The sequence below is a fragment of the Varroa jacobsoni genome, unplaced genomic scaffold (genome assembly GCF_002532875.2).
Source record: "Varroa jacobsoni isolate VJ856 unplaced genomic scaffold, vjacob_1.0 scaffold_1071, whole genome shotgun sequence".
NCBI classification, from domain to species: Eukaryota; Metazoa; Arthropoda; class Arachnida; order Mesostigmata; family Varroidae; genus Varroa; species Varroa jacobsoni.
The window spans coordinates 235,004-247,039 of NW_019213973.1; the positions used below are offsets into that span (position 1 = coordinate 235,004).

The 12,036-nt window shown below is 38.0% G+C and overlaps 1 long non-coding RNA gene across 2 annotated transcripts in view; it reads right to left on the minus strand.

Annotated features, from left to right (window-relative positions):
• LOC147752701 (uncharacterized) overlaps window positions 1-10,779 on the minus strand; it is a 16,502-nt gene extending 5,723 nt beyond the window's left edge. Inside the window, exons 1-6 of one of the 2 annotated variants that reach the window (XR_015313389.1) lie at window positions 10,627-10,779; window positions 7,254-7,361; window positions 6,299-6,383; window positions 5,919-6,042; window positions 5,722-5,818; window positions 5,431-5,548 (exon numbers count right to left, since the gene is read on the minus strand). This is a non-coding gene — a long non-coding RNA (uncharacterized LOC147752701). Of the gene's footprint in view, window positions 1-5,430; window positions 5,549-5,721; window positions 6,043-6,298; window positions 6,384-7,253; window positions 7,362-10,626 lie in introns of those variants that run through there. The other variant, XR_015313390.1, reaches the window with a different exon arrangement.
• Window positions 10,780-12,036: the final 1,257 nt, after the last annotated feature.

Sequence of the window (12,036 nt, forward strand, 5' to 3'; positions counted from 1 at the left end):
ATCATATCAACGCACGATGTGGAACAAGCTACACCAGAAACCGTTTTGTAGGCCAATTCCCGAATAGCGGCTAACCCGAGAAATTTGTCTGTGTGTTCTGAGCTCCGTTGATGATTGTGTGTAGTTCTAGTTTGCTGAAGACTTGAGAATCCCTTGAGTTTTCGTCACAGATATCCGTTTAGATGAATTAGTCGTTTCCAGGGAACAGCACGGTAATATCCTGTGCTGTGTTAGACAGAAGAGTTGCCAGCGAGACGCTTCATCCTTTCACTGACGTCGCTGAAAAGCCATTGTTGAAACAGGTGATTTGGAACCGGTCGCCAAATTTTTGCACCCCCAAGCTTTTATTGTTCATATAGGGTTTGGGTAATGCTGTTTTTGTTCTACCGGATACAATATGAGCAAACCGTATTCATAAACTATGATTTTCTTACGTCCCAGCAGAATCGACGGTTGATTACGAAGAATCACAGCTCATAGAGCGTGGATATACGTTTTTTGAGGGTTCGGCTAAAAAAATGTTTATGTTGCGTGCGCATTTCGATTGCGCATCGGATGAAAATATCGCTTATCTGGACACTCGGTTCAGAGAGACTGGCTACAAAGTGGACGTCTTTTACGGCCCGGTGATCCATTTCGATCCTTTAAATCATCGTGTGAAATTTAATAATATAAAAAATAATAGAGAAGTTGAAGCTTTGGCTATGTTTACCATGTCTGCTAATTATATGTATTTCAATTATATGTTTCAAAAAAATACTGAATCCTGCTGATGAGTGCACATTGTCGCAAACTGAAACCCCTCATGGCGATACGGTGAACGAAATACAAGACGTCAAGCATTATAGCAGGAACAGTTACTTGACTTTGACATCTGCTTCTCTGAGCAACGTCATATCGTTATAGTGGACTTAAGATCAGTGCGCAATGTCTTGGGTAGCTTGTCATGGGTAACAGGCCCGGAGGAACACAGCAGAAGCAACCCATGCTAGGGGATGGCTGACGTATTTTCAGGCTAATCGCTGTTGAGACGCGAGAAGGATTACATACAGCAAGGGTTACATCGAAGGATCTGAGTTTCAAGAAAAGGATACAAATTCGTCAACAACAGCCAAAACCCTAGCGATAAATCACTATAGACGACATTGTATCGGTGCAAGGGAGGACTTAGGGAAAAAGGTACAATCGTCCGCACATCGCCCAGAAGGGGAGTCCAGACGTAAGATATGATAGGAGTTGTTTTAATGCGGACAACTGGAATTTTGGGCATGTGGCATTGTCACAGAGTCAGATTCAGCATCATCTCAACACAGAGAGTAATGCCAAAACAAAACACTAGTCGAATAATAAATATTGAATATCTTCATCCCTAATTACAGTATCGGAGCGATCAAAATTTCGCCAAATAATTCGTGTGCACTCAAAATATTTTTTTCTATAATCATAATATTAAATACGATAACGTTTTAGTCTCTTGGCCACATCGCACTAATTATAACATATGTTTTTAGACCCGGTGGGTTGCTTATGTCCAGCCTCTATGTGTTCGAAACATAAAAGTTTCTATATGTCGATAAAAGAACGACTAAGACATAAACAAATGACTTCTAATCATAATTCATGGTCTTAGACTAAAGGGGAAATTAGGGCAACCGAATGCAAAACTCGACAGATGTCGCTAGATACTGATAGTAGTATTTCGAAAAAACTTTTATTTAGAGAAACCCGTACTTTTTGGAAGAATCTCAAAGGGTAATCGTCTGAAAGTCTTTTTTGTATCGCTGTGGACGTATTAACGTCTCTTTGCTTGCTTGCGGGCGTGACACCGAAAGATCTATCTGAAGTCACAGCAGCGAAGTCGTGTTAACAATGAGTTAGTCCGACGAAATAACGGTCGTCTACCAGCTCATTTTCGTGATCTCATCAAATTGACTATAGAGGAAGATAACTTCAAGTGCAGGTATGCGTAAATGTATTAACTTGCGTCTTTATGGAAAAAAAAATCGGTCAAGTTACCGACGTGAACAAACAAAATCGTATCAAGTAGTCACAATAAATTATTGCTTGTCTTTATTTAGAATTTTGAAAATGCCATTTTGAACCGTCGTGGTGCACGATCTGTATATTTGAAACTAGGAGCTGCTATTGAGAGAACATAACTAAGGAGTGTTCAACCCAAACAGTGCCTCCGGCTCGGTACCTGTGAATAATGTAGGCCATCGGGACGGCAGGAATGTAGGTTGATAACACTTAATGATCTTTAACAGACAGTTCCATCACTATAGAGATTCATCTTGATTATCATCAAGGATTATAGTGTCTACGGTAAACCTCGAATACACAGGCTCCACAGTATCAACATCGTCACATTCAAACATACAGCTGTTTGTCGGACAAATGAAGTAAATACCGAACAATCCTTTCTGGTAGGAGCAGATTTTAGATGTGGACGTGCGATTTCTTCTGCAAGCTAAACTCTTTCAACTGAATAGTGATGCCCGACAGTAACGGAGCATTTCTGTTTATCTGTCCTCGCAATAGATCGAATCCAGAACTGCAAATCAATCTCTTTTGTAAGCCAAGTAGCTCAACAACGCCGGAACTTGTAATCCCAATGGAGTCTGCGGATATAATCGTCCCCGGTGTGGAAGGACATGTTTTTAGTCGATACAGAGGAAAGCTGACCTACATGATTTTAGGTGACCTTAGTCCTAGCCTGCATCACTAGTTAACGCTACTCTATTTCTAATCTGTTTATTACAATTTGTACTGAAGTTTATCATCCAGATAAAAGCTTCCAGTGCGCGTGCCCCACATTCACACCTGTGGTTCGTAGGACGAAGTATATTTCTGCCGTGGTCTCTAATGAGGCGGTAAATGCAAAGGCATCTCCCTGTATGCAAAAATAGACAGCCTTGGTAAGGAATAAGAACAGTAAGCGAACGACAAGAAAGAAAAAGCCAGTAGACAATATTAGAAGTAAATCGTATGAATTTTTATTATGTTGACGCAAGTATATCAGCTTTCGCTTAAATCTCATACCTGAGGCACTTTATACCATTTAATGTAAAACAAAAATCGAACGATTACCAAACAATCGGAACTAAGCGTATCCTTTATGTATAGGTATGGTCTAATATCAGACGGTTGCCACTCATGTAGCTCTTTTATGTAGAACTTATCAACGAACTATATTACACTTGGTGAAAGAAGGTTGCATTAGAAATTTAATTTTCCATATTCTCCCCTCGAGTTCTACCCTCATCAGCGCAACAATTATTGTACCCCTTGTGCGATAGCGATGAAGGCAAATATAGAAAAAAGCTTTGAACAACAGCGAAATTACGCTACGCCATTAGAAAGTCATTCCGTTAAGGCTGAGCTAAGTCTGGCAAGGTCGGTTCTTTACAACTGGCCGGGTTTAGACGAAGTAAACTGGGGTTGATGTCGTTAAGGGAAGTTATCTAAGCTCACCTCGTTTATATTGATCCTGCCGAAGTTTGCTCTGTTGAAGTAGCAAATTTATAAAATTTGTGATATTTAAACTATTACTACTACTACTACTACTACTACTACTACTAATTTGAGCGAAGGTTTAGCCGAACGTTACAGCTTCCGTTAAATTTTAACCAATAAAACAAACAAATAATAAACTGCTTCGTAGGGCACCTTTAACCGTGTTTTTTTTTTTAATTTTACGGAACACTCCGGACAAGTGATAGAAATACGAAAACACGACTATATTCGAAATATTATAATTCAAACGAAGTTTCCTAATAGTGAAAGTTTGTCAAAGAGTGGTAATGATGTCTAAGTGAAATCCATATTCAAAGAAGTCTAGCTGAAGAAAGAAATATAAATGCTCGTTACAGACAAGCGATCCAGATGCATAAGGTGGAACGATGTATAAATTACGTTTTTCTAATCTGTAGTAGATAATTAAGTTGTTCGTGCTATCTTCCTGTTAAATCAATACGAACGCGTTTTTATAAACCGATATTTGGAATTTGGGCGCTCTTGATACACCTCCCCTACCAGAAACAGCAAGCTCTATGAGCCTCCGTCTTTCAAACTTCTCTCCTGCTTTAAATTGTAACTATAATTCTGTAGTTAGGTTTGCTTTTGTAAAACAGTTAAAAATGTGCCGCTGAATATATTTTCTCAAATCCAGGATGCGGTTTAAGGAAAGAAAATAGAAAAAAAAGTATACTGCTATCATTCAGTAAAGTCTGACCGTTATATCAGAATTACATTCTATACCTACACAACAATTATTAGCTTGGAACACAGGTACTTTCAATTTATTTATTAATGTTTTTTTTATTTCACTGTTCGTTTGCTTCTATAAATTAATCGAAAATGTTCTCTTTGTCATCTGTAGATCCATCATAGTTTTTGTGTAATAACTTTTTTACCTTGAGTTTTACCTTAAGAAAGGCCAGGTGAAAAGGAGTGCACCGATAATATTATCGTGTACACTAAGAAGACTACTCAACACTGGTTTGCAAAGCTGAATGATCATCTACCCCGCCTCAACCATCTAAGATCGATAAGGACAGACTGAGCGCATCCTTGAATAAAAACGGCGAGCAGACGGATCGTAAATTGGGCAAGAAAAGGAGCTGCAGTCATAGAACCATCTGGAGACACTTTAGGTCTATGGATTTACTGGAGTTGGCGTTCCCTATAAACTGGGTGAAGATCCACTTGACGGCAATACGCAGTCACAATGACAGGTTTCTAGTCAGCATTGTTACTGGCGATAGAATGTGGTGCGTGCATGTCAATATGAGATAGAGAAAGGAATAGACGGTTCTCGGAAATACGCCTTCGCCCGACCATGAAGGATCATGAAGTAGCATGAAGTAGATCCTAACCTTAACAAGACAATTGTTTGCATGTAATAGAATTAGAGGGATCTTATACACTGAGAAATGCTCGCGTAGTACAAGACAGTCAAAAAGCATCCGTATACGACCCAATTACGTCAAATAAACGTAGCTATCTAACAAAAAATAGCTTAATAAACAAGACGAAGCTATCTTGCTCTACAACAATGCCAGGCCGCACATGGTCAGTGGATGGTCTCTAGGCTCCGTTCTTATGGATAATTATTTTTTTTTTTGATTAATTGCAAATGAAGTTAATAACCATACATTTAAGAGTGAAGAAAACGGAAGGGACGAGTTTTTCACCATCAAATCTTTACGTTTTTGGCAACAAGGAATAGGTAAACTGGTTTATAGATTCAAAGGATTATGACAAGGAATTAATTTATTATTTACATAGTAAATTAATTTCTTGCTGAAATTGGAGAAAAGGGCATTAACAAGGAAAACATTTTACTCGCTTAAGCCCGCTAAACAATAGGTTTGTGCGTAGAAGTGTACAGGTAGGTCTTCATGTAAACCAACCCTTAGCGACACTTACCCCAAGAAATGTTTTCTTCTTTAGCAACAGAGCCTCTTGTTTAAGTTTTTCGAATTTCTCTTTTTCTAATTGTAGACATACGGTTTTACATTCACCAATTACGTTCAGAGCTTTGGACCTGTTTTATAAAAAAAAAATCTTGTTAATGAAATACATCGACAGTATATGTAGGAAACACAGTCCATGTCCTACTTTATAAGCCTTACTTGGAAGCTCACTTTAAACGAAAAGATATATACAATTGTACATATATATATATATATATAAAGTTATCAACAGTTACAGGCAAACCTTGTCTTCGAGTGCGGCTTGCCTCTGCACGATCAAACGCCACACCTCGGACCGCGTAGCTTTCTCAGCGGTGTGCATAGCCTTGTCTGCGAGTATGCTGTGCAGGAAAATAAAAAATCTTATTTCTAGTTCCAGCTTTCTTTGAAGTCGCGAATGAAAAATTGCGATATCATCAATCATCTTTGCTGGCATCTCACCGCTTGAGTGAGCTTCGGCTCTAAGAAAGCCTTCACGTTCAGCCTTCTTTTGCTGCTTTTCCTCGAGCTGTTTATTCGCCCGCGCATTCCGAACTCCTTCCTTCGTGACCTCAATTTCTGCTTGCTAAAAAATCAAACATCTTATCAGTGTCTTATTAGTTACGGATAATAAGGCTATTTGCTGGGTTGGATAGCTCGAGTGATCTGTGTATCAATTCGTAAACGAAAGAAAGATTCTCTTTGTATATTGTAAATATTGGCAAGAAATATAGGCAGTGCACAGCCAACATATATAATTTGTTTTAAATATCTTCAGCAGTCCTTAAGCTCATGAAAACCGACATATTTAATAATGCTAAAAGTTCAACTGAGATACACACTTGCCCGAAGTTTATTCTCGACTCTTCGTCGCTTCTGGATAAACCATGTCGCTTGTTTTCTTATCTCACGAAGCTGCTCTGAAACCTGTAATTATCAATTTGCAAAGATGGTCACCATTAATTCAGTGCACGGCAAACTGAGCCGAAGCTCGAAAAAATACAAAAATAGATAAAACTCTTATAGTAACGGTCTTAGTAAATGGTTGGCTTTGTACGGCCATGTTGGAATTCATCTCAAGGTCTTTTTTGGAACGAATCTTTATATGTGCTACTAAAGCGGCTCTCTTCTCTGCCAGCTGCACGGTTACCTCTTCCTCTGCTGTCTTCAACTGCTATATGGACTAATTATAGGTCCCACGCAGCTGACATAAAGGAAAGGTAATACAGCATAACTTGGAACAAGGAATCAGAGTGACGCGTGAGAAATCAAATTTACCTGATATGAGCCGGTTTTCCGTGAAGATAAAACTGAATACTAGGAAAAGTAGGTTCTAATAATAAAAAACCGACACGTGTGGCCTCACGTGAGTCTTTATGCACCTGGGAAATAGCCTTTCCAGCATGAGGCCAATGTATCGAAATATAGGTGTCGTTTATCGTTGAGCAACATTATACTCACGTAAATAATTGGCTTTCAATTTGTATTTTTATTAACTAAACGTATGCATTTAGCACGACTTCTCCTTTCTAATTTAATATCTATTTCGGAAATGATATTACGCGGTAGCTTATTTTAGAACGCGGATGAACGTGCACCCCTTCTCAAAGTTCGCTAACAGCGTTATTATCCGATTACGCGGATCCTTGTTGGAGTATTCAAATGTGTTTACTGGCCAATCTACAGTAGATAATTATAGATCATATTTGTTATGATCATGGTTGAGCGCATTTTGACGACTTAACTTTAACTTCCGATAACGAAACTCTGGCATGCGTGTTGTTTAAAGCTACTTACCTGTTCAGTTTCGAGTAGTAATGTCTGCTTAGCTAGATGAGGGTCGAATCGCTCCCGAGTAACGTTAATCTGACATAGGCGAAGTACTGTTGACATCTTTTCTGAAAACTGTTGAAATAAGCCAACCGCACACGTAGAGGAACTGATAAACAAAAAAAAATTTACGAATATAAAGTATACGTTGCGTTACAAACAGCAATAGCCGACTCTCACCCTGCAGGTAGAGTATGGGCAACTCTTCAGCGAGTGATACAGAGCTAATTATGAACAAAATATCCTGCGATAAATTATTCCCCCGTTAAGGCTGTCCATTGTGATTGTAATATGCCCCTTTTATACGATCAAACTGCCACGTAGATCCTTGCCACGAACGAGTACGGTTTGTTAGTAGTATTTTGGAATTTGTCGCGAAATAAAATTGCGAGTATTTTACCTGCAGGTTTATTTATACCTTTAGACCTTTATTTATAAAGTGTCCTTCTTTTGTAATGTAGAGTCATTTTATTGCATCGATGTTAGTCAGAAGGATATTTTTTATACGACGATTTGAAATGAGTATCTGCTCTAATTTCGCCTCATATATTCGAGGAATTCCTACCGTCTATAAGTTGTACAGTTCTTAATAGCGACAGTAAACAAGTAAAACCCATTAGGCCATTGCTGAATCACGCTTGAAGCATCATAACACAGCCTAGTAAAACTAGGCTGCCAGGTTGCTATCAATAATTGTTCCGTGTGCGGTATATCCACAGTTGTTTTTTGAAATCTGAAAAGTGACTGAGCCCCATAAGATCGAGTCCTGTAAAATGGAAAAAGATGAAAACTTGCTTGTTCATATCGCCCGACCACCCGCTTTTCTAATGTTTTTTTTTTTTTTTTTACTTATTCTCTAAATAGAAGCGGGCGGAAAATTTAGAAAGGGCTTAAACAAATGTTGTCATAACAAAAAAGTCCCCGTGATTGCTTAACCATAACCTATTTATTTATGAACCTTAGGAACACAAATGAAGTACATGTTAAACATTGGAGATACACAATGCTCATGCGGAAACGTCAACCAAATGGTGGCCCAGCGAAAGCTCTGGGGCTAGAAATTTCCAACATATGTTTACATTAGTCCGCTAGCTTTGTCCTATGTCGGTCGTACGAAGAGACGCGCCATTTTACAGAACAATGTATGGCCTATGATTTGGCACAGAAATCGTCCGTGTTCTCACTACAATATTATATTGTTTAGGTGACCTGTTTGTCAAAGAATAGGTTTTCTTTTTTTAAAAAAAGCATGACAGTATGATATTGATTTTGCTCGACAAGCAAATTTCAAGCAATTCCTGCTATCGTACACCCAAAATGGTCGCGTGTATGTAGATGAGCGGTTTGCCTTTGTGTGTATTGGTTTACCACTAGCAAAGGCACGATGGCCTTAGAATTAATTCTCACCCTCGTGGCCATGGTCAAGATCGTTGTTGTCATCGACATGATGCTCCTAATCAAAAGCGTCAAAGTTTAGTAACATTTAGTTCTACTAATAGTAGACGCAAACAGAACTAGGAGAAGTCCTTACGATTGATTGTTACATGCATAAGGAATATTTTTTTCGCTGCAGAAATCGGGGACGCTTCTTACATTATTGACAGAATTTTGTGATTAGGTTCTTTGGCTTAATTGTTTTCAAAAATTTTTTTATCAGAGTTTGATCGTAAATTTATTTTAGTTTATTTAAAACGTTCATTAACGACTGCAGCGATAACAAGAATTCGATGCGCATCGAGAAATTTAATTCAACCAACAATGACGCAGGCTTGCATTGTTTAATGTGGCTTTTCTGTCATGTTTTCGTTATCTGAACTTCGTCTTCTCGGCAGGAACGAAATCAGTCGGAATCTTAGAACCAAAGAAGTTCGTCCATCTCCTGCCTCAACTATAAAATTTTCTTATGGCAGCACAACAGACGTTCTTGTAGCACCAAAGATAAACATTAATATTAGCGCTGTTACTCTATATTTTTGCTACTTTTTTTAATCTGACATAATATTTATTTTGCATCGACTATAAGATTGACGAAGATCAAGGTATAAAACTTGCTACCCCTTTAAATCTGGTCAACCAAAGCATATTGAAATTAAAGGTAGTGACGATTATAGGCAAGTTCCCGAAAAGAATCCTTTAATCCAGATTATGCAAGAATTACAGGTTCAAAAGCTCAGTTTGATGAAGATGATAAAACATTGGACTGCTGAAGATACTGGTCATCACTATGAGAGCTTCTACACAGACAGCACAATGGGCGATGGAGATTAGCTTCATGATGTTGCACTTGAGGTTCAGTATGATCTCTATTCTGTTTGCGGTAGGGGCATATTTGTTCACTATGCAACGCTTCATTAGTTTATGATTGACGAGTGGCGAGCTGACACTTATAAGACTAAAAAAAGGGTAGAGAGTTTCCTGTTGACATAACTTGGAATATTACTCATAGGTCTTGGCCTAGACAACGAGGTACATGCTATAACATAGCTAAAAAATAGACTCGGGTTGTTTTATTCCCTCTTTCATTTTACTTCCCTTAAGTTGAAATATTCAGCAAAAACAGCTGATGGATTTTTTCTTCAAAATTAATTTCGTTTTTTTTTTCAACAAGCCGGACTATCTGAGATATTATAGTGAAGGTTTTGAGATCTAGAAAATCAAATTTCATAAAGCGTATTTTGATGGATACTTCATGGCTTGCATTGAAGAATTAAAATCCATATAAGGGACCCTCAACTCTATCAGTGGTCTATTGGCAATTACAATTCCTACTGAATATATTGAGACGTTAGAATTTTTTCTTGGCCCGTCTATTAATTATAGCTACATACAAAAGTTCCCCTAACATTTGCTATGATTCATCCTGAGGATGCAAGCAAAAGGCTATTTATGCTCAGATAATTTAATCAGCTGAATTATAAGCTGGTCGCCTTTGAAGATTATACAGATGTGCATACATATATAAGGAATGCATTGAATATATACACTTACGGATCCACCTTTGGCAAGCATTAAGGTATAATGTATAGTTCAGTATTTCTATACCTCCATACGGTGGAGAAGTCTGCGAAGCTTTTTCCCTTTAGCTATGTATATATACCGCGTGCTACCCCGGTTTTAAAAAAGGCAGTCCAGCAGTTTCACTTCAAATTGATCACCGACTGGTTTCGTTCGTAGCCGACATGAGTATTACTGTGTTCTGTAAATCCTTTTGTAAACGCTCGTGTCGAAATTGGTTAGTTTCCATTGTTTCTGATAATCTTAGACTGTGAAGTTAGCCGACAGCTGATAACAACATTGCCGTTTGCCCTTCCATGTTCGAGGTGGGCAGCGGCGATCTTACCTATTTTGTATTATTGTTTACCGTTTTCAGACACGTCATCACCACAGCGACGAGAACAAGGCACGGGTTTGCAATAATCTGGAGCCTATATGTCTACGGCATGTCGACAGTTTAAAGTAAATTGATAGTAACTATATGACAGCTATTGGTTGATCCAGGGGCGTATGTGGCCTTTTCGAACATTTCATATATACGCATGTAAATTCATTCTATGCCGCGCTCATTTCAAGTAATAGATTCATTGAATATTTAACTGAAACCGCCACAGCAAGAACGATCAAGATATTTACTTTTATGATAATTTATGTATTATATATATTATGACCGCAAATACCGGTTAGCCATACATAGGAGCGTATTCTTCAAAGCGTAGAATGTAGTCTGAGTTAAGCTTGATGTGTTTTGTTTACATTTTTAGAACAAAAAGAGGATGGATATGATGTGTCTACACCTTCGCAAACGATCATTCAAATACTCGGAAACGACTTAGTTAAAGTGGTTACATATTTACTTACATTTTTTAAGTAAAAGGTAATTTTAACTTGCAGCAAAAGTTCTCAGAAGACGGTTTCAGAAAATTTACAAAAGCCACTTGGGCGGTGCGACATCTAGACGCGCCTCTAGATTTACTCATTGACACCCTGTTATCCATAGACCAGGTTGAGACGTACTTTGGATTTACTGATACGTCTGTCTACTTTGATTAATTAACAGTTATAAAACGGTCTGACGCAGATTTTCCAACAACTGATTGTGTTTATGTCTTTGCAGTCCGTTACACGGGTTTTTTTTTCTCACAACCTTTATTAATGGTAGACAGTGTATGAAGGCGCCGCATCATTTACCTTAGGTCAGATTCTTCATTATTTGCCAACTGGAATTTCTGCTTTGAACTTTCAACTCTATTGAAATCTTGCTGCGCATGCATGTGAGTAGTTTAAAAAACGTATATACTATTATTATAGCTACATTGTGATATTCTGCGATAATTAGACATGACTTTGATGCAGGTGTTTCCTCTAGAAAACGGGTAACTCAACTTCTTCCAGTAATGATGTAGCTTACAACCGAACTGGTTAGAAAAAACGATAATTAACATTTCAAACTTTGAGCACTTCGGATATTATGTAACTATGTTAATTAAAATAAAGTTAAGGGTACATTTTGGTGTTCCCAATACAGATACACCATGTGATTTCATCCAAATATATTTCGCTAGGAACCTGCCATTTTCAGATTGTCATAACCCACCTGAGTTCCCTAGAATTTTGGACCATAATGGTAAATATGCATAGCGCGAAGCCGAGCGGCCTTCTTTTTGAAATATTTATAGATTCTCCTTTCATTATTTCACTACCATTATTATTATTATGTGATAGAATTATGCGAAAATTAACAAAGTATTTGTAG